At 36.6% G+C, this 24,334-nt stretch overlaps 1 long non-coding RNA gene across 1 annotated transcript in view; it reads left to right on the top strand.

The window, feature by feature from the left end:
- Positions 1-24,334, top strand: part of LOC121018529 (uncharacterized) — a 102,768-nt gene that overhangs the window by 23,297 nt on the left and 55,137 nt on the right. The window contains exon 2 of the long non-coding RNA XR_005785217.1: positions 23,078-23,234. This is a non-coding gene — a long non-coding RNA (uncharacterized LOC121018529). The remainder of the gene's footprint in view (positions 1-23,077; positions 23,235-24,334) is intronic.

Below are 24,334 nucleotides of genomic sequence, written 5' to 3'. Positions count from 1 at the left end.
GCATGGAAATGTAAGATATTGTTTAGACAGAATAGAACAACAATCATTTAAATGCTTGTTATGTGTGAGGCAATATGCTTAGTGTTTTACTTATTTATTTCACGTTTTACTTGTTCACTTTTTCTCACAGCAGCCTTTGAGGTGTCTGCTACATTTTACAGGTGTGGAAACTAAGAATAGGGGGTCAGCAGTTTTCCAACACTTGGAACAGTTTATCAACACTGAGCTAAGGACTGTGGGAGCATGTTCAGGAGTACTCCTTTTAGGATTTCATCTGAAAAGAAAAATACATGCTGTTACTTCAAAAGAGAAGGTTATGTACAGTAATGCAGGCCTGATCCTACTTCTCAGGTACCCCTCTAGAGTGGGCATCTCATTCCAAGCTCTGTCCATCACCTCTCCTACTCACATTCAGCCATCCCTTAGTTAGATGTGCATGTGTTGATAGTCTGGTCCACTCTTGGAAAGATGGACATCTACATAGACTATGGAAGTAGGATTGGGGCATTTGTATTAGAATTCTCTAATACAAATCCTACATGGAGCACGATCTAGAAGAGGCTGAGTGACACATCCTCTTAGTTCCATGAAAGCCTCACCCTGTGATGAGGAGTGTGGCCAGAGGAGAGCCAAGTCAGGGCCCCCTAAAGTATGGGCATAGTGAAGAGATCTAAGTGGTCAACTTGACTATTGGATTTAGAAAGAAACTAGAATATCAACAGAGAAGTTGAAAATTTTCTAGATTCCCCAGACTTTGGGATCATCTTTGCAGTGCCTTTTCCTTATATAGTCTTTACCATCTCAGTACGTGATATCACCATCTTTAAAATTACCCAGGCCAAAAACCTTGAAGTCATTCTTAAGTTCTTTCTTTCACTCATAAATTGCATCCAACCCTTCAGAGCAAATTCTGTCAGTGTGATCTTGGAAAGGTATCCAGAATTTGACTACTCTTTGTTACCTCTAGTATTACCACCCTGTTCCAGCTACCATCACCTCTCTCTTGAATGAACTATTCTCTGTGTTTAGTGCCCCATGCCTAGTCTGTTCACAGCACAGCAGCCAAAAGACTTGGGGACTTGTTCTTCTCTCTATCTAGAATGCTCTAATACAAATATCAAATGACTTCCTACCTCACCTGCGTCCTTCAGGTGCCATTTTCTTAGTGAGGGCCTCTCTGCTTGAGCCATCTGAAACTGTCACCCACTGGACACTCCCTCCCTCTTCCCTTCTTTACTATTTTTCTCTTTCTGACATACATTTATTGTACTTATTTTGATTGATTTGTTTCTGTCTCCCTCCACTATAATACAAGCTCATGAAGACAGGAATTTTTTGTCTGTTACACTTACTGCTGCAACTTTGGAATGGTGCTTGGTGCATAGTAGTCACTAAATACATTTTTAGTGAATGAATGAATGAATGAATGAAAAAATGAATAACAGTAGAAGTTAAACTAGCCAACTCTTGGTTCATTGGCTGTGTGTGTGTGTGTGTGTGTGTGTGTGTGTGTGTATACATACCAGAATAGCAACACAGAGTGCAACAGAGTAGTTTCTAACTCTTGCCTTGGAGCTATCCTGATGCATACTTAACCCTGGATAATAACCTAGTTGATGCTTGATCAGACATTTGATGGTATATCATATTATATAGTAGATTTTTAGAAGTGATGGAATCATCCAAAACCCCTTGTCTGTAACCATCAGCCCTGCAGAAGGTCTGGGTCTTAGCAGCCACGTTAATTCCAACTGCTCCGATCTAGGTATAACAGAATTAGATAAAGCTGCAAATTATGGAAAATCAGAATAAGAGTGGCATAAACAAAGTCTGTCTCTCTCCTCACATAAATTAAGTCTAATGGCAAGCAGACTAAGAATTGTTTGGCAGCTAATAAGGACTAAGATTTCTAATTTGTTCTTCCCCCATCCTCAAGATAAGCTTATACTTCATGGTATATGATGGTTGCTTAAGCTCTAGCCATCAAATTTCTATTCCATTTAGCAGAAAGGTTGGCAAATTCAGGGTGGATCTGGAATATCCTCTTGTCAGAAAGCAAGTACATGTGCAATGATGTTGGAAGCAGTGTTAAAAATATAACGAAGTCACATAGGGGGCTCCTACCAGTTAATCTGAGCATCACAAAGAGAATAATAATTATGACTAATCAAAACAACTAGAATCTAGGATTGGGCAAGCATTCATAATGTTGCCTAAAAGAAGCAAGTTAATAAAAATGTGTAAAAAGGTAATATAATATAAAAGAAAGGTGATTGTAAGATGGTTGTTTACATTTTATTTCATATTTACAATTATTTTGATGAGGCGTGTTTTCTTTTTTTATATATTTATTTTTATTTTTTGGGAGCAGAGCACAAGTGAGGGGGCAGAAAGAGGGGGACGGAGGATCTGAAGTGAGTTCTGCTCTGACAGTGACAGCAACGAGCCTGAAGTAAGCTAGAACTCACGAACTGTGAGATCATGACCTGAGTTGAAGTCTCATGCTCAACTGACTGAACCACCCAGGTGCCCCAAGTTTGTTTTTTGTTTTTTTGTTTTTTCCAATATATTTTGCTTAGAAAACATTCATTCTAAGAAGTGGGATAGAATATTATTACAAAGGATAACTCTAGAGCAAGACTATCTGAATTTGATCCCAGCTTCATTATTTACTAATCCGTTTTATTTCCTCATTTATAAAGAATAGTAGTACTTAGTTCATAGGGTTGTTGTGAATTTATATGAGATGATACACTTAGAACTGTACTTACAACACACTCATGCATGCTATTTTTAAAAATCTATGTATCTATCAATCTACCTACCTACCTACTTACCTCTCTCTAGGAAGTGAAAATAAAATCTTGTTCTTTAAAGAATGTTTATTTATTTATTTTAGAAAGAGAGAGAAAGAGAGAGGGGAAGGGGAAGTGAGAGAGAGGGAGCACAGAATCCTAAGCAGGCTCCAGGTTCTGTGCTGTCAGCATAGAGCCCGATGCAGGGCTTGAACTCACAAACTGTGAGATCATGACCTGACCTGAAGTTGGCTGCTTAACTGACTGAGCCACCCAGATGCCCTTAAAATCTTGTTTTCTTTAAGAAATATATTTTCTTAGTTAGCTACACAATTTAGTGCCCAAATATTTGATCCCTCCTGAATTAAAGTTTCAAATGGTTTATTCCAGGTATGTAAGCATAAATTCATAATAATGACAAACAAAACAAGTGATATGTTCTTGCACCTATTAGTATGCTCATAATCACACATTTGACTCAGAAACTGTTCCCTTCTTTGCTTTAAATATAAGCAAATGGGAAGATATATAGATAAATTGGATGCATGGAGAGATGATAGATAGATTTTTTTTAAATATCAACAAACATTAATTTGAGTAGGGTTTCTGTCAGTGTCAGCAGAAAATTTTTTGATTATTCTAATTATAAACACCTCAAAAGAAGAATCTCCAATGGTAAGATGAGTGCCTGTTATATAGCATGTGGTTAATAAGTTGGTGCTGAAATGCAATAAACTGAAAGAGGTTTTTGTATAAATATTTGAGAATATATTCCAAATCTTAATATTATATTCCATTAGAGTGATGTTGGAAAAGTGCCTATTCATATTTTGAGTAAGGAAAACATCTTAGTATTCATTTTTTCTTCAACTGCCTACTTCCCTACTTATTTTGACAGGCAGAAAAATAAGACCAGTGGTTTTGGGTTTTGTTTTTTCTTCACTACTTGTAGCTAAAAATTTGCTTGCATCTCATCTATATTATTGTATAATAATAAATACATGGTAGTGTTGTTTGTAAGGTTTGGGGGGGATTTAACTTAAACTGTCTCTTCCTGCAAAAAATATTTTAAAATTTTCCCTCTAGAACTTTTGGAGACATACCCTAATAAAATAATAATCCCATGAGCAGGGAATTCCAATCCAGTCCTCTATAGCACTTAGCACTGACAGAATTGAATTTGGGAGACACAGTGTAGCCTGTAGAGTCTGGAATATAAATCCAAGTTTCTAATTCAGACTCAGCCAGTTGTGTGATCCCATGCAAGTCATTTAACTGCTTTCACGGGTGATTTTCTCCCACTCTTTCCATATCTTACCTCAGACCTGCTAACATGTGAAGCCCTAAATTTTTAATTAAAGTTCCAAGGTAGTCCCCGTTGTCAGCAGGGATTTGATCCAAGACCCCCAGCAGATGCCCAAAACCATGGACAGTACAGACCCTAGATATACTATGTTTTTTCCTATACATACATACATACATACCCATGACAAAATTTAATTTATAAATTAGACACAGTAAGAGATTAACAGCAATAATTAATAATAAAATTGAATAATTATAATAACATATTGTAATAAAAGTGGTGTGAACGTGGAAAAAATATTGTATTCCATTTGAAATGGCTTTGTTCATCTTTGATGGGTAGTTGTGACATACTGAAATAGGTCTTCCTTAAGATTCCATCTTAATAATTTTAGTAATTTATCAATTAAACTTTGACACACTAATACATTTAGCCATTGGTCTACATTTGCCAGCTTCCCTTATAGTTAGGTGTGGTCATGTGACTAAGCTCTGTTCAGTAAGATCTCAATGAAAGTGTGATGTAGGACTACTTGGAAGCCTCCTTAAAAGGGAAGGCCATGATATTCTTTTCTTCCTTATTACTTTCTGCTTTCTGGAATGCAGATATGATGACTGGAGTTCGGGCAGCTACTCCAGGTCTTGAGTCAATGCACTATAAATAGTAAAACAGCATGACAGAGGAAGCAAGACATTGTGGAGCTACTATAATATTCTTGGACTGCCTACCTATGCAATTTTTCTAACATGAAAAATATATATGTATTTATCTGCATTGCAACTGTTACTTTTAGATTTTTTTATTTTTATTTATTTTTTTTTTAATTTTTTTTTTCAACGTTTATTTATTTTTGGGACAGAGAGAGACAGAGCATGAACGGGGGAGGGGCAGAGAGAGAGGGAGACACAGAATCGGAAACAGGCTCCAGGCTCTGAGCCATCAGCCCAGAGCCCGACACGGGGCTCGAACTCACGGACCGCGAGATCATGACCTGGCTGAAGTCGGACGCTTAACCGACTGCGCCACCCAGGCGCCCCATAGATTTTTTTATTTTTAAATGTATTTTTATTAATTTATTTTTTATTTAAATTTTAGTTAGTTAACAGTGCAGTATTGGATCAAGAGTAGAATTCAGTGATTCATCATTTACATACAACACCAGTGCTCATCACAAGTGCCCTACTTAGTACCCATCACCATCTAACCCATCTCCCACCCACCTCCCTTTGTCAATCCATACTTTGTTCTCTATCAAGAATCTTTTGTAGTTTGTTTCCATCTCTTCTCTTCCCCCTCCATCCTGTATGTTCATCTGTTATGTTTCTTAAATTCCACTTATGAGTGAAATCATATGATTTTTGTGTTTCTCTGATTGACTTATTTTTCTTAGCATTCTAGCTCTATCCACATTGTTGTAAATGTTGTAAAAGGATTTCATTCTTTTTTCATGGCTGGGTAATAGTCCATTGTGTGTGTGTGTGTGTGTGTGTGTGTGTGTGTGTGTGTGTGTATACCACATCTTCTTTATCCATTCATCAGTTGATGGACATTTGGGCTCTCTCCATAGTTTAGCTATTGTTGATAATGCTGCTATAAACATTGGGGTGCATGTACCCCTTCGAATCTGTATTTTTGTATCCTTTGGGTAAATACCTAATAGTACAATTGCTGGATCATTGGGTAGTTCTATTTTTAGTTTATTGAGAAACCTCAGTTTTGTTCTCCAGAGTAGCTGCACCAGTTTTCATTCCCACCAACAGTGCAAGAGGATTCCCTTTTCTCTGCATCCTTGCCCACACTTCTTGTTTCTTGTGTTGTTCATTTTAGCCATTCTAATAGGTGTGAGGTGGTATCTCGTCATGGTTTTGATTTGTATTTCCCTGATGATGAGTGATATTGAGCATCTTTTCATGTATCTGTTAGCCATCTGGATGTCTTCTTTGGAGAAGTGTCTATTCATGTCTTCTGCCCATTTCTTAATGGGGTTAATTGTATTTTGGGTGTTGAGTTTGATAAGTTCTTTATAGATTTTGGGTACTAACCCTTTATCAGGTATGTTGTTTGCAAATATCTTCTCTCATTCTGTAGGCTGCATTTTAGTTTTGTTGACTGTTTCCTTCACTGTGTAGAAGCTTTTTTTCTTGATGAAGTCCCAATAGTTCATGTTTGCTTTTGTTTCTCTTGCCTTCAGTAACACGTCTAGTAAGAAGTTACTCTAGCCAAGGTCAAAGAGGTTGTTGCCTGTGTTCTTCTCTAGGATTTTGATGGTTTCCTGCCTGACATTTAGGTCTTTAAGCAATTTTGAATTTATTTTTGTGTATGGTGGAAGAAAGTAGTACAGTTTCATTCTTCTGCATGTCGCCATCCAGTTTTCCCAACACATTTGTTGAAGAGACTTTTTTCTTATATCCAGTCAAATCCAATTCCAAATGATGAACTACCATCCAGTTATTTAATACACATTTGAAGACCTTTGTGTACAAAGCACTGTACTAAGTACCGTGTAGGATACAAAGGTGCTTAAGATTTTGATCTCTACCCTCAAGATCTTAAAATTTAATAAGGAATACAAGTATATGCACATATAATTACAATATAATTCAGCCTGTGTAGTTGCACATATGACTCAAATATTTTAATTTGTTTGCTCTAGATAATCCTGTGAAAATGGTTGCCCCTAAGTACTTGGGAAATGGATAAAGAGTGGTACAGCAGGTAACAAGTGTACAGAATACTCAGATACTAATAAAGATTGGATTCATTTTCTCACAATGTGGTTTTCCCCCCTCTGAACTGTCTCAATGTCAATTACAGATATTGTGATGGGAAGGTAGGGTTCTGATGATATACATATATAAAATTATTATTCATATTTGATTCTATCCTACATTGACTTCAGAATTAACAAGACTGCATTCATTTAAAATAAAATTTAGCATTCATTTTGGGGTTTGGTGTTGTATCTGTTTCATGATAGGGTGAGGGCATGGCTTATGTATTTTTATGAAATTACTCTTACATTTGGCTGCAACTCATCACAGATAATAATATGGAAGATTGAAAGGAAAATGATAAAGGTATATAAATTACATTAGAAACATACTCATCAGTTTTAAGAGATGTAAATAATCAATAAACCTTCAGAATAAGCTTCCCCTAATAAAATATGACTTCTGGATTCATGCCAAAACAAAATGTGTAAGTGATATAGTATGTTGCCTACTTTGGTTTAAAAGTCTCATTTAAGATGTCATTAAAAAAATACAAATGGATATATTTTTCTGGATCTGTCCCAGGACTATGAATATGAGCATATTAATATGTGTAATAACAGATCACTTGTCTTGCCATCATTAAAACACAAATAAGTCATTTGAAAATTTACTTCAGGATGGATCGAATATTTGACTGCTCAAATATGTGGCTGGCTTAGAAAATACTGTTTCTTAGAGAAAACCAGATTTTGTTTTCATGTCCCGTCAGTGAAATGTAGATGAAAAAAAAAAAGATCTATTTCAAGCTATATTATATTTGCCTAAACCAAAGATGTCAATTTTATTTTTATTGTTTGTAATGACTTTCACAGTTTTGTTGTTTACCTTTGAAGTACCAACCTCAACCTTTCAGTGTGTCTAACAGGCAAAGTCTTCAGATCCAGGAATATCTCACAAAAAGAACTGTTGTGGGCATTGTGGTAGAATCTCACTGCCAAAGAAATACTACGTATAAAGGCAGCCTGGTGATGAAGTGGAAAAATATGGGCTTTGAAGTCAAAAACAAGAACAAACATAGAAAACCCTAGGACCTGGCTCCATCTATTCTTTATAACTGTATGATCTTACATTGGATATTGAACTTCTCTTGAGTCTCACCTTACTAAGTTGTGGGGAAATATTATTCAGAGGTTAAAATAATGGATATAGAAATCCAACTGAGTGGATTTTAATCCTCAATGGCTATGTAATTTGGGACAAATTACTTAACCTCTTGCAGCCAAATGCTTCAAGTGAGAAATGGGTGTAACAATGGTACTTGTTTCACAGAGTTAGTTAATGCATGAAAAGTATTTAGTGGGATGCCTGGGTGGCTCAGTCAGTTGAGGATCTGACTCTTGATTTTGGCTCAAGTCATAATTTCACGGTTAGTGGGATCAAGTCCCGCATCAGGCTCTGCACTGACAGTACGGAACCTGCATGGGATTCTCTCTCTCTCTCTCTCTCTCTGTGTGTCAAAGTAAATAAAATAATCATTTAAAAAAGGTTTTAGAATAATGCATGCCATGGAGTAATTTTTAAGTTACTATTATATCTAAACTTCTTCCTTATTATTTCTGTTGCTGTCTATAAAATGGAGAAAATCATGTGTACTTTATGGAGGATTAGGTTAAATACTATACATAAATGATCCATAGTGGTGCAGAGTAGATGCTCAATATATGTCAACCATGCTCAGTAAAATACTCTGGCGGTATTTTATGAAGAGTAACTGAGATAATACATTTAAAGCCCAGCATCGAGAACAGAATGGAATACATGCTCAATAAATGTGAGTGCCAACATGGAAACATTTTCTTTTTTCACAGACTCAACTATGAAAAGATACCAAAAAGATATAAGAAATGGATTCCCACTTGTTAGGAATATTCTCTATAGTTTCAATGTTTTAAGGACAAATCAGTCTTAGTTCATGTTGACATTAGAGAAAATCACCCTGATGTCAGTTCAAACATCTAAAGAATTAACTGCCATCTGAGTGAAACTGACCTTCCATCCTCGTGATTCTTCCAAATTCTCCTTTATTGTCTGATATCATTGAGGAGCTTACGGAGACTTCCCACCATATCTTCCCTTCCATGAAAGCCTAGCTTTCTTTGGGACATCCATCTTCCATGCAAAACTGCTGGTGCTGTTTGCCTCAGAAAGAGCGTCATTTCTCACTTTGGATCTGCAGCAACCCAAATCACATTGTTCCCTGGTGTCCCACCAGTACTCTCGAGATATAATCACTATCCACCCATGCAATGAATACCTCACCTGGTTTCTGCAAGCATTTAACAGGGAAAACCACATTTGGGACAAAACACTGGGTTATACGCCCTGGGGGTCAGATGGGGGTTTGCTGGAAGATTTCCAGACAATCTGTTTATTTTTATTTTTTATTTTCTATGTGAAAAGCATGTACCTCCCAGTACCACAGTATAGATGCTGCTGCCAAAACTATTTATGCACTACCCTCATTTCCCGGGCTGAGAGTCATACTCCTCCGTTTACAGTGATTATCAACATTCTTTACACCAAACTGCCCTCAGAGCAAGAGACTTGGCAGGGTGCAGCAGCAGTGTCAGCAACTTCTCAGCTTTTGGATTTCAGAATCAGAAATGGAAGTTTTCAGAGCCCATGGATATTTTGCTCAACTATGGATATTTTGCTCCACATCTGTTTCCCTCTGCAGGGGGTGGGAGGTAGACTGGGAGTGGGGTTGAGTGTCTGTGGTGATTGTTTCCATTGTTTGTCTCAGGCTCCCACGGAGGCAGCAGACTCTAATGGAAAGAGCATTGGCTTTGGAGTTAGTCAGTTCTGTGTTCACATCTCAGCTATGTCCTTATTTGCATGTCCTTGGGCAAATCATTTAAATCTTTCCGAGACCCATTTTAGTCATCTATAAAATGGGTTTCGTGATTACAGAACTTGCAGTGTTGGTGTAAGGATTAAATTACATAATTATGGGAAGGCTTTCAACAGATGTTATTTTTTTTCCTTCAATTGTTGCTTAACCATCATGAGATAGAAACATATGACTCTCTTGGCTACTATCGCCAGGGTGTCCTTGCTACTGTGAGTGTCCAAAGACTCGTGTCTGCTGAAGAGCTGTAAGCAAAATAGATAACTGATCATTATCCCAATTGTCCCTATTTCTATAGGTCACACCAAACTTGGTGACCACAGAGCATAGGGATCTGACATAGTGGTTTTTAACTCCAAATTCTATCCTAACTCCTCATCCCACGCCATCTTCCCATCACTAATGGAAGTTGATGATTTCTAGCTACTGTTGCTGGTGGAATCTCCATTCTGTCCATCCTTGGCTACTGCATTCTGTACCAACTGTTGATGCTGTCTGAGCCTGTCAGAGATCACCAGCTCCGATACCTCAGGTGCTATGGCTGTCAGCTTTGCTGATGGCATTTGTCATCACGACTTCACTTCTTGCTGCTGCCTTTATCACGACAACTCCTGGTATTTCCACCACCTGATCTTCTCGGCCAGGGAAACCTCTCTTCTTACAGTGATTACAGGGGCTAGCCTGACTCTAGGTTTTAGAGCTGTTCTGAGGCACCAGAAACACACGAGGTTTCAGAGGCTGGGTGGGTACATGTTGTGTGAGACACAGCACTCAGGATTTTATATGAACATTCTCAGTGTCCCTGAATGAGTCAGTTTCTAAGAATTGGGCCCGAGGCCCCCCAGTTATTTCCTTCTACCCAAAAATCTTAATTATGGTGTGCAAGGGATTATTTTAGCCTACAAATATCTTCTCTGACACCCAGGTGTAACTAACCAACCATGGGCAGGAGGAAATAAATAGCAAAGTCCTCATCTATGCAGCAATTTATCCTGGGTGGGGAGCTTTGTATTGTATCCTTGGAGTTCATTTTTAAGTATATATAATTAGATAGCTGCTGATGCCCAGGAATGGGGTACAATTGTGAATGAAGACACAAATAGAGGAAAGATGATTTGAGTGGTGGTAGAGAGTCTGCAGGCAGGTAAATGCAGCTTAGAGTGCATTGCATAGGTTTTCACATCTGGAAGAAATTAGGTTACACACATCTAAGTGATAGCAATTAGTAACAGAAATAGTAAGAGCATAAGACATGTACTTGCTGATCTTTTTGTGGGAAAGGAATAAAGACTTTTTGAAGACATGGAGAAAACAAGAAAATAAGAGAATTCCTACTAAGAGACACCATATCAACCACCTGGGGCTTAGATAATGTAGCTATAAAATGTAAAATCCAAGCCATGACTCTTTTGAGAATAACAAGGGCACTTTTACAACGAAACTTTCCTAGACACAGAACTAGAGTGTATGGTCATCCCAGGCTTACAGCCTCACCAATCGCTAAGGAGGACTGATTGATCGACACACCAAATGTGTGTCTGTGTGTGACTTATAATTTATTGTGATTGTTTATACCCAAGTTAAACGTTGGTTGACTGTACATTACTCACTCTTTAGTAAGGATTCAAGTCATTTGAATTAATCTTTTTGTTTTTCTTACACATTTTCAAGCTAAAAGAACCCCTTTAGGGATTATTAGGGAGAGATACTAGATCCTACTTGAAAATGGTTTCTCTATTTTTATGCTCAAAAAAGGATTACCATTGATTTTATCATTTGAAATGCTAGGTTACCACCAACTTCATCTTACTTCATGCTCTGAAAACTGTGGAGTAAATGCTGATGACTGTGCTGCTCATTGGAGTAAATATTTATATTTATGCAACCTACTTATTTCTGTTCACTACTCAGACTTAATTATGTTAGTGCTCCTGTTAGTTAAAATAGATTTCAAAATAAAGTTTAATTTCTTTACCTATTTTACATGCATTATGCTTAAAAGAAAGTACATGCATCCTTTAATATGAAGTGGAGAAAGAACAAATTTTGCTGTATTTTTATGTCAAAAGACTACCCTGATCCTGTAGCCTCAAGATAATACCTATCTCTCTCAGCCAAGTCACTTGCTAACATGTATAAAATCATTTAACTTACAAATACTAAATTTGGTCCTAGCCAACAGCGTGCGTTCTGACAACTTATTACAAAATAAAATTTTGATATGAAGAGCCACTACTTCTTAATTTACTTGAATATTGAGTAAGTTAATAAAATGTTCCAACTTTCTTTATAGTCTCAGTTCAGTGGATAGTTTTTCTGCCCATCCCATTTCAAAATCAATCATGTACCTGAAGAAAGTAAAGACAAAGCTCCACACATCTTTCTAGGTACTTATAGCAAATAGTATATGGCTTGCTTACCTCTATTCCTTCTTCATAGATGGAGGAAAGTCACTCTCTATACACATCTATTGTTGGCATTTTGCCATTCCTAATATTGAATAGATTGCTTGTGGGGCATGTCCTTTTTTCTCTCCTTTCCAATCAGTGTCTGATTGGCTTCCCTGTAACCTTATTCTTAAATGTGTATAGCTAACGTAAGGACCTACAATTTCCCTCTTCTAGCTAAATTTTATTTAAAAAAAATAGAATTTTAGGAAAAGCTTTTCTCTTTTACTAACCACAAGGAAAAAGGAGTACTTTTCTGACAAGATAATGATCTCTTCTGGTTTATTTTCAATGTATTGGTGATTGGGTCATTCCTGCTTGTACCATATGATCTGATGTCACCTGTATCATGTTGGTGGCAAGTAAGCTTCAGTTCTTGAGTTTTGTGAGGACCTGCAGAAATTATGTTGTGTATCAGTGAGCAAACCAACTGTTCTTCGATTTACCTGGAATTAAGAGCAAGCATGTAAGAATATCCTTATTCCTTTGTAGGAAACGAACGTGGAGGGTTCTGTTTCTCACTTATCACTAGTCAAAAAGAATTATGATTCTCAGGAGCAAATTGGAAAGTTAGGAGGAAAAACCATTTCCAAGGGTGCAAGTTCTCCAGGTGCTGAAGGGATTGAACACATCAGATCTGATGGATGTATCCATATTGACATTTGTGAAAATGTGCATGAAGAAATATGCATTGATTTTAAAGTGCATGCCACAAAAGCCTAAAAAATAATGCATCATTTTCCATCTCTAACTTAGATGGAAAAACATGTGTTTTGCTCACAGTTTTGTCTAAGGGAAATGTGAACTCACAGCCAATTGCATTCACATGCAGGCCCATTTTCCAAGATTGCTTTCAAATGTAAGCATAACATATGTTGTTCTGTTAGAAAAAGAATAATAAAGTGAACTTTTATAATATAAATTCCTAGTATACAGGATTATGGGAAAGGGTAGTGTTATTTAAAACAAGGCATAATTTTCCCTCTAGGTGGATTCATAGGAGGGGGGGAAGGGGTAAGTGATTTTTAACCCTTGCACATTTTACATTACCCCCATGGTGCCTGTGTATGTGTCAGAACATCTCTCTTCTGTCGGAGTGTAGAGAGTCAAACTCAATAACCACATTAGGAAGAATAACAGGCCAATGGCACATGTGTTGACAGATGTTTCTTACCCAGTGGAAAGGAGATAGAGGAAATTAGATGATTAATTTTAAGGACTGAAGGATATATTGTAGTTTTTCTAAACCTCCAAGTATTGTGTTCTTCCTGAGGTCACCAATTATGTGTTGGCTGCCTTTGGTGATGCTGAAAAGTCCTTAGAGCCTAAATGAATGAGCTTTGGAATTGCTCCCATGATGAACTGCTAACCAATTTGTCTCAACTGGCACTTGAATGCAAAATTAAAAATGAAGGTCTTCTGGACTGCACTGTGGCTTGTGGAAGAGCACTGAATGATTTATTCTCACTCATTTTCTCCACTTTCCACACTAAAATATTTTTACATGGTCAATAAATTATAAGGACTGACATTAACAAGATGAACTGTAGATGAAAATATGTGAACCTGAATATTTATAAGAATGTGGAATTGATATTTTACTTTTTCTCAAACCAGCTCTGGACCCATGAGACCTCAGTTAAATAAGGGCATCTAATTTAATTCAGATTAATTTAGTAACAGATCTTGGAGACTGATGAATCATGGGTCATTAATAATGGAAAAGAAGGTACTGAAGTCCTCAGGACATTTTAGCAAAAGAAGGTGACATGGTTGGAAGTTGTCAGATGAGGTACTTTAACTCCCTTTTTGGGAAGACTTTGGCATCAAACCATGGAACTTGATGCTGACCTGTGGCCATACACGAGTTCTATTGTGCCAGTGATGTCTACTTATCATCCAAGGAATCAGGTTAGCATTTGTCAGGAGTTGCTGAGGGTTGATATTGCAAGCTGTCCCTACAGTGGAAGCATGTTCTAAGAAAAAAGGAAAGGAAGTTTAATGCAGGCAGATTCGTTTAGACATTGGAGTGAAGCTAAAATGTTCTATTTCGAGAAGGTTAAGTGACTTAATCGTGGGTGTGGGTGCGGGTGGAATGTTTTGAGAAATCAAAATACTGCAAAGGGATCAATGAGTGTTTTAGGCAGACAACAGGTGATAGTACTAGCAGCTAACATTTTACAGTAACTTTACAATATACTATGCTTTTTAGTCTACTTATTTTACTTCTGTTAATTCTCAAAACTATACTATGAGATGGGCATGTCTTAGATCCTTTCTAATTTTTTGGTTATGGACTGGCATTTATAACAGTAACAACAAATGTGCATTAAGCCTCTGTTGAACACAAGACTCCTTCCTAAGACTTCCTAAGTCTTCCAGCAGGTAGCAGGCAGGCAATTTTAAAAAATCAGAAGAGAAAATCATTGCTAAACACTTCCTACTATATTGATTTTATAGTTGGATTTTGCATTAAAAGCTGAAAGCTCCATGTGTTTTTCAGTCCTGAAGGGAAAACCTAATATACTTCCTGGAATTCATTAGGATCTAAATATTGGCATTTTATTTTAGATGCCAACTTCCTGAGCTCAAAGGAATTGACATGACCAGCACTTGGAGTGTATGGGATACTTGTGACCTCATGAACATTGAAATGAGAGATGATGAAGCTTATTTTTAGCAGAGTATTTAGAGGGGCCCCATGAGCTAATTTTCGCTTAGGGCTGCTCATGTAACAGTTGAAGATGTGCTAATAGGGCACACTGCCAAGGTCTATGATTGTTGTTATTTAGCACTTTATTTTAGGAGCTTTAAACATCATCCAGAAATATTTATTAAGTGCATATATGTGCAGGGCAAGGCTGTCTGAGTGTTGGACAAGCTTTGTAGATCTAAGAAGTGATTAATTTCAGCCTTCAGCACATGATGAGGAGTGAGGGCCATTATTCCTTATGGCCTGTTGAACAGAAGAGAGTATGATTTGCTTAGTTCTTTCCACAAAAGATATCAGAGTTTGGAAAACTTGGAATGAAGCCTTTTCTGCTCATGTTACCTTACCATGCACTACATATATTCAACATTGAGAAATGAAAAAATAACCTAGGTGGTTTAATGAGAGTGGCAAGATAGTCTTGTCTAATGAATGTAGTGCAAACCACAATCTTTGCCCTAGTAAAGGTGTTTGGTAGGTTTTGTTTGGTGAGATGAATCGAGTTGGGTTATATGAATAATTTTTTATTTTTCATTTATCTACTTCATTGTGTGTTCTAAGATTTGCCATACTTAGAGAATTGCCTTATATATTCAGATCCTATTTTGATTCCTTTGAACACAGTGGGATAGAATGGCCAACATATCAAAAGACAGACTGGCCAAATAATTTTATATGACCTTATTTCTTTGTCAGACTTAATGCTCCGCAATATCCAGATGAAATCCATGTTTCTTCCAGTCCTCTGCAGAAATGTGGAAATCCTCATTCATCAGAATGATCTGGAACTCCAGAGCTAATCAAATTTATTAATGTTGAGTATGGGAACAAAAAGTTTTTATCGTTATTGTGGTGAATAATGCTACAATGAACATGGGAGTGCAGATATCTCTTCAATATTCTGTTTTCATTTCCTTTGGATAAATACCCAAAAGTACGATTGCTGGATCACATGGTAATTCTATTTTTAATTTCTTGAGGAAACTCCATACTGTTTCCCATGGTGGCTGCACCAATTAACATTCCCACCAGTGCACATGTTTTCTCTTTTCTGCATCCTTGCCAACGCTTAGCTTTTTTTTTTTTTTTTTTTTTAAATAACGGTCATCCTAACAAGTTCGAGTGGTGGATATCTTATTGTGGTTTTGATTTGCATTTCTCTAATGATTAGTGATGCTGATCATCTTTTCATGTATCTGTTGGCCATTTGTATGTCTTCTTTAGAAAAAGATCTATTCAGATCTTCTAGCCAATTTTTAATCAGGTTGTTTGCTGAGGGTTTTTTTGTTTGTTTGTTTTGCGTTTTTGTTTTTGCTATTGAGTTGTATGAGTCCTTTATATATTTAGGATATTAACCTCGTATCAGATTATTATTTCAAATATTTTCTCCCATTCAATAGGTTGTCTTTTCATTGTCTTGATGGTTTCCTTTGTGGTGTCACAACTTTTAGTTTGATGATGTAGTCCCACTGGTTTATTTTTGCTTTTGTTGCCTTTGCTTTTGGTGTCATATCCAAAAATTTATCACCAAAATTTTTGTCAAGGAACTTACTGCTTATGTTTTCTTCTGGCACTTTTATGGTTTAAGTTTTATGTTCAAATCTTTAATCTATTTTGAGTTGATTTTTGTATATGGTGTAAGATAGTGATCCAGTTTCATTCTTTTGCATGTGGCTGTCCAGTTTTTCCAACACCATCTATTTAAGAAACTCTCTTTCCACATTGTCCATTCTTAGCTCCTTTATCATAAATTAACTGACCATATATTTTGGGGTTTATTTATGGTCTTTCTATTCTGTTTCATTGATCTATGTGTCTGTTTTTCTGCCAATGCCATACTGTTTTAATGACTATAGTTTTTTTAATTAAAAAACAATTTTTAATGTTTATTTATTTTTGAAAGAGACAGACAGAGTGCGAGCAGGAGAGGGGCAGAGAGAGGGAGACACAGAATCAAAGCAGGTTCCAGGCTCCCAGCTGTCAGCATAAAGCCCAATGCAGGGCTCAAACCCACCAACTGTGAGATTATGACCTGAGGCAAAGTCAGGAGCTTAAGCGACTGACCCACCCAGGTGCCTCAATTACTATAGTTTTGTAACACATTCTGAAAGGAGGAAGTGTTATGCCTCCAGCTCTCTTCTAAGGATTAATTTGGCTATTTGGGCTCTTCTGTGATTCCATACAAATTTTAGGATTTTTAAAATTTCTGTGAAAAATGCCATTGATATTTTGATAGAGATGACATTGAATCTGTGGATTGCTTTGGGTAGTAGGGACATTTTGTTAGTCAATTGTTAATCATATTTTGTTAATTTTGTTAATCATTTTGTTAATCATATTGTTAATCAATTTTCCCAGTCCATGAGCATAGAATGTCATTCCATTTATGTGTACCCTCAATTTCTTTTATCAAAGTCTTATAATCTTCAGTGTACAATGTACCTCCTTGGTTAAATTTATTCCTACTTATTTCATTCTTTTTGATGCAATTATAAATGATAGTTGTAAACTCCTCTTTCTGATAGTTTGTTGTTCGCACATAGAAATACAACTGATTTTTGTTTGTTAATTTTGAATTCTGCAACTTAACTGGATATGATATTTGTCTTAAGGTAAGTAGATACTTCGAAATTTTAATTTCAAGTATTTTATTTTAGTCTAGTGCTTCATTTAGTTAGATAAAGAATTTCAGGTTGAGAGTAATTTTTCTTCTGTTATTTTATGATTTTGTTCTGTTGGTTGTTTTGGATCTGAGTTATATCTGGTTTCTTTTCTTTTCTTTTCTTTTCTTTTTTTTTTTTTTGAAGGCATTATCCAATATCCTCTGGTATCTATTGTTTCTGATGAGAATTCTGATGCCAGTCTCTTTCCATAGTGTGTGTAGTTTTCTTTGATTTATCTCTGGAAGTTTTCAGCATCTTTATTCTTGGTGTTCTGAGATTTCACAAAATGAATATAAGGGAATGGGAAGAGCAATATTTAGCTTCTTGGAGTTCTGTGCCACGGAAGTATAGAAGGTTAAAGACATCATACATAGAATTTAAATCTTTAGCCCCAAGTCCCAGGTCATGAGTCTCTCCAGAGTTCTGGAGGAACATGGACTTGCTTCCTCAGTTTGTCTGTCTCTGTGTACTCTAGACTATCACTTCACCTACTGTGCTTAATCAGATGCCACTTCTCTATTTTCTGTTTCCCAAAAATTTTATTGGCAAGTTTCAGCTGTGCACAGCTTTTGTACCATTCCTCTGTCCTTGTAGTATTATTCTCCTATATTTTTAAAAAATTACTTTACTGTTATTTGACAAGGGTATCAAAGAGTGAAGATATTAGCTACTTTATATTACTGATCCAAAAGTCTCAAAGGGGCTTCATATTATGGGCCTATTCTAGTCACTTAATAGTGTATAGAACATGGCACTATGATGAGTAGGATTGTAAGACAATGTTTGGGCTACGTGAGATACCCATGGAGTGTAGTACTGTCTCTATATGCATCACAGTATACACAAAACTAGAACATGAAAATATACCTCTCTACAGGATGTATGTAAAAAGAAAACTTGTAGCTGGAATGAATTGAGAAAATAATTAAAATTTTCAAGAAGGACATAGAACATCTAATTTAAAAATGTATGCCTTTTTATTATATAGAGAGAAGCTGAGTAAGCCATCAGAAACTTTATAGGTGTGCTTGTATTATAAATAGTTCATTTTAAGTTAAAGAACATGGAGTTCTACAATTGATGATTGTCCCAGAATTTATACAAACTTAAAAAATAAATACCATTGACCCCTCAACAACATGGATTTGAACTGCCTGAGCTCACTTTTTTGTGGATTTTTTTCAATACATACAGTACTGCCAATGTATTTTCCCTTCCTTATGATCTTTTTTTTTTAATTTTATTTTTTATTTTTAAAAACTTACTTCCAAATTGGTTAGCATATAGTGCAAAAATGACTTCAGGAGTAGACTCTTTAGTATACTTACCCATTTAGCCCATCCCACATTTTAGTGCCCCTTACCCATTTAGCCCATCCACCCTCCCACAACCCCTTCCATAACTCTCAGTTTGTTCTCCATATTTATGAGTCTCTTCTGTTTTGTCCCCCTCCCTGTTTTTATATTATTTTTGTTTCCCTTCCCTTATGTTCATCCGTTTTGTCTCTTAAAGTCCTCATATGAGTGAAGTCATATGATTTTTGTCTTTCTCTGGCTGACTAATTTCACTTAGCATAATATCCTCCAGTTCCATCCACGTAGTTGCAAATGGCAAGATTTCATTCTTTTTGATTGCCGAGTAATACTCCGTTGTGTGTGTTTGTGTGTGTGTGTGTGTGTGTGTGTGTGTGTATGTCTGTGTTGCCTGAGTTGTTAATGTTATCCATTCTGACAGGTGTAAGGTGGTATCTCATTGTGGTTTTGATTTGTATTTCCCTGATGATGAGTGATGTTGAGCATTTTTTCATCTGTGGGTTGGCCATCTGGATGTCTTCTTTGGAGAAGTGTCTATTCGTGTCTTTTGCCCATTTCTTCACTGGATTATTTGTTTTTTGGGTGTGGAGTTTGATAAGTTCTTTATAGATTTTGGATACTACCCCTTTATCTGATATGTTATTTGCAAATATCTTCTCCCATTCTGTCGGTTGCCTTTTAGTTTTGCTGATTGTTTCCTTCACTGTGCAAAAGCTTTTTATTTTGATGAGGTCCCAGTAGTTCATTTTTGCTTTTGTTTCCCTTGCCTCTGGAGACGTGTTGAGAAAGAAGTTGCTCTGGCCAAGAGTAAAGAGGTTTTTGCCTGCTTTCTCCTCGAGGATTTTGATGGCTTCCTGTCTTACATTTAGGTCTTTCATCCATTTTGAGTTTATTTTTGTGTATGGTGTAAGAAGGTGGTCCAGGTTCATTCTTCTGCATGTTGCTGTTTGGTTTTCTCAGCACCACCTGCTGAAGAGACTGTCTTTATTCCATTGGATATTCTTTCCTGCTTTGTCAAAGATTAGTTGGCCATACGTTTGTGGGTCCATTTCTGGGTTCTCTGTTCTGTTCCATTGATCTGTCTGTTCTTGTGCCAGTACCATACTGTCCTGATGATTACAGCTTTGTAGTATAGCTTGAAGTCCGGGATTGTGATGCCTCTGCTTTGATTTTCTTTTTCAAGATCGCTTTGGCTATTCAGGGTCTTTTCTGGTTCCATACAAGTTTTAAGATTATTTGTTCTAGCTCTGTGAAGAGTGCTGGTGTTATTTTGATAGGGATTGCATTGAATATGTACATTGTTTTGGGTAGTGTCGACATTTTAACAATATTTATTCTTCCTATCCAGGAGCATGGAATCTTTTTCCATTTTTTTTGTGCCTTCTTCAATTTCTTTCATAAGCTTTCTATAGTTTTCAGCATATAGATTTTTCACCTCTTTGATTAGATTTATTCCTAGGTATTTTATGGTTTTTTGTGCAACTGTAAATGGGATCTATTCCTTGATTTCTCTCTCTGTCGCTTCATTGTTGTTGTATAGGAATGCAACCGATTTCTGTGCGTTGATTTTATATCCTGCAACTTTGCTGAATTCATGAATCAATTCTAGCAGTATTTTGGTGGAATCTTTTGGGTTTTCCATATAGAGTATCATGTCATCTGCAAAGAGTGAAAGTTTGACCTCCTCCTGGCTGATTTGGATACCTTTTATTTTTTGTGTTGTCTGATTGCAGAGGCTAAGACTTCCAATACTATGTTGGATAACAGTGGTGAGAGTGGACATCCCTCTCTTCTTCCTGCCCTTAGGGGGAAAGCTCTCAGTTTTTCCCCATTGAGGATGATATTACTGTTGGGTCGTTCATATATGGCTTTTATGATATTGAGGTATGCTCCTTCTATGCCTACTTTCTACAGAGTTTTTATCAAGAAAGGATGCTGTATTTTGTCAAATTCTTTCTCTGCATCTGTTGAGAGGATCATATGGTTCTTGTCCTTTCTTTTATTGATGTGATGAATCGTGTTAATTGTTCTGCGGATATTGAACCAGCCCTGCATCCCAGGTATAAATCCCACTTGGTCATGCTGAATAATTTTTTTAATGTATTGTTGGAGCCAGTTGGCTAATATCTTGAGGATTTTTGCATCCATGTTCATCAGGGAAATTGGTCTATAGTTCTCCTTTTTAATGGGATCTCTGTCTGGTTTTGGAATTAAGGTAATGCTGGCTTCATAGAAAGAGTTTGGAAGTTTTTCTTCCATTTCTATTTTTTGGAACTGCTTCAAGAGAATAGGTGTTAACTCTTCCTTAAATGTTTGGTAGAATTCCCCTGGAAAGCCATCTGGCCCTGGACTCTTGTTTTTTGGGAGATTTTTGATTACTAATTCGATTTCCTTACTGGTTATGGGTCTGTTCAAATTTTTTATTTCTTCCTGTTTCAGTTTTGGTAGTGTATATATTTCTAGGAATTTGTCCATTTCTTCCATATTGCCCATTTGATTGGCATATAATTGCTCATAATATTCTCTTATTATTGTTTTTATTTCTGCTGTGTTGGTTGTGATCTCTCCTCTTTCATTCTTGATTTTATTTATTTGGGTCCTTTGCTTTTTCTTTTTGATCAGACTGACTAGTGGTTTATCAATTTTGTTAATTCTTTCAAAGAACCAGCTTCTGGTTTCATTGATTGGTTCTACTGTTTTTTTGGTTTTGATAGCATTGATTTCTGTTCTAATCTTTATTATTTCTTGTCTTCTGCTCGTTTTGTGTTTTATTTGCTGTTCTTTTTCCAGCTCCTTAAGGCATAAGGTTAGTTTGTGTATCTGACATCTTTCTTCCTTCTTTAGGAAGGCCTGGATTGCTATATACTTTCCTCTTATGACCGCCTTTGCTGCGTCTTTATGATCTTCTTAATGACATTTTCTTTTCTCTAGCTCAATTTTCTTTAAAATATAGTATACAGTGCATATAACATGCAAAATATGTGTCAGTTGATAGCTTATGTTATTGGCAAGGCTTCTGGTCAATAATAGCTATTAATCATTAAGTTTTGGGGAAATTGAAAGTTATATGCAGATTTTTGCCTATGTAGGCAGTTAGTGCCCTTAACCCCCACATTTTTAGGAGTCATCTGTAGATTCAAGAAGGGTTGGGATAAATTTATGAATTGTGGATAAAGGCAATTATAGCAGTGAATGAAGGAAATTGGGGGGTATTTACTGATTTATTTACTTCTAACATAAAAGAACTTACCATTATTGAAAAGGTATGTCCACTTGATAGGATGGGCTTAATCAGCACAGCATTTATTATGAAACCATTATTCAGAGCTATTCAGCTTCTCAATGCATTTTATACGCAAGTAGAAAACCATGCAAGCATTGTAGTGATCTTGAAAAACCGTGTACAATAGTAGAATGAACACTGATGAGTTAAAAGACTTGGATTTCAGTATTGGATAAACAGATAACTCCTTGAAAGCCTGAGTTAGTCATTTAGACTTCTCAGCAGGACTTCGTCTTTAATGAGTGATGGAACTTCCATCCTTCTAAGACTCTGTTAGCTCAGGAGAAATCATGCATCCCATCTTTCTTCTTCTACAGGCTGCATACCTCCTTGCTAAAAGGCCTACATCACTTAGCATAGATCAAAGTACTGCTAACATTTGCAAAAACCAAATGCCCCAATATGCTTATTATAGTCACTTCTTTATTATCCAGGCTAACAGACAGAAAAAAATAGAGAATAATCTGTTTTAAGCAGATGGGTTTTTTAAAAAATGTACTTGGCTTGAAATAGCATCACACTAGTAGTATTTTAACAAGAATTTTCTTTCCAGGTTATGTTTTACTTTGGCTAGTAGAAGAGTTGGTGGATATTTTCTGAGAACACAACAATTTCACATTTGGAGAAGGCAGCTTTAGAATGCACTCAATATGAAATGTTTTACATTTGCTGTTAATAATCCCCCAAGAGAATGAGCTGCAGCTGGATAAAATTAGTAATAACAATACCTATCCTTTATAGCAATTTGTGGTGGTTTTAAAAGATGTCTGTAATTCTTTAACACTCTTTCTGTGAAGAGATGGAGTCTGTGTCCCCTCCTACGAAGCAGAGGGTGACTTGGTAACTGCCTTGAGGAATACAGAGCAGCAGAAGTGATGCTATGTAACTTCTGGGTTTAGATTAGAAATGACTATGCCTCATCTGCTAATTTTTCATAGGATACTAACTGTTGGAGCTCCAGCCACCATGTAGGAAGTCTGGCTATCCCGAGGCTGCCTTGTGGAGAGTCTATATGGAGTGATGACATATGGAAAGAAAAAAACAGCCCCATAACCTCCACTAACCAGATGTTTGCATCATTCCAGCCCAGGCAGTGTAAGTGAAGACACTTTAGAGGTATGCGAAGGCCTGGTCACTGTCAGACTTCAACTCCATGACAGACCCTGAGGAAAAATTGTCTAGCTGGGTCTTATCAAAATCCAGCTTCGTTATCAAAATAATTCATGGTTATTGCTTGAAGTCATTGTTTTTGGTGGGTTTTTCTGCAGCAATAGGTAACTAGAACTTCACACTTTCAAAATCACTTTTATCTCCCATATTTCCCAGGGCAGCCAAGCTTATAATCCTGTTTTGTAGACAAAGAAACCGAGACTCAGAGAAGTTAAATGGATAGGCACACTAGTCTTGTCCAAGTTCCCCTTTCCACCAATGAGGAAATGAGGATCACAGAGGTGAGATGACTCACAAAAACCACAGCCTGTCAGTGGAAGAGCTGAGACTCCTTCCAGTCCCCTGTCTAAGACATAGCTATATATAGGTCCCCTGCTCCACACTAACTAGACTTTCTTTCCATTCAGGGAAATAGAAGTGGCCAGGATCCCTTCCCCATTCAGTTTGTGTTGTCCTTGGATCTGAGAAATAGTAGAAAGAGCATAGGTCTTTTGGTGACAGAAGGAATTCTTTCAAATCAATATGCTGGCTGTGTGCTCATAATTAAGTTCCTTAACTTCTCTGAACCACAACTTCATCATTTGTAAAGTGGGGATCAAAGTGCTTCCTCTGCAGTTTTGTTAGGGAAATAAGATATAATCAATATAAATTGCCTGGCCCAGTATAAGTACCCAATAGATACATCTAATAGAAAGTCTTCTGTAAAATAATTTTGGTTATCATCATTATCATTTTAATTTTTTCCCAGAGGATCTAAAATAATAAAAGTGATAATATCATAGTATTAAGATAATAACAGCAAATTATTATTTAAATCATGTAATCCTCACAATCAGAACATGACATAGGTAATACTCACACTTTAAGATGAGGAAACAGACATGGAGTGGTTAAGTAATGTGCCAGTATTAGTTAGGGTTTGAATCTTGGCAGACCAGGAGAGGAGGAAAAAGTGATGTTTTAGCACAGTGGTAAAAAAATCTGTTTTGTTCCTATTTGACCTCCCCGTAAGGCCCTTTAGGGGA

Source organism: Herpailurus yagouaroundi, unplaced genomic scaffold (assembly GCF_014898765.1).
Source record: "Herpailurus yagouaroundi ecotype Mexico unplaced genomic scaffold, PumYag 77, whole genome shotgun sequence".
NCBI classification, from domain to species: Eukaryota; Metazoa; Chordata; class Mammalia; order Carnivora; family Felidae; genus Herpailurus; species Herpailurus yagouaroundi.
The sequence above is the reverse complement of the archived record's forward strand: the minus strand, read 5'-3'. Positions and strand labels throughout refer to the sequence as shown.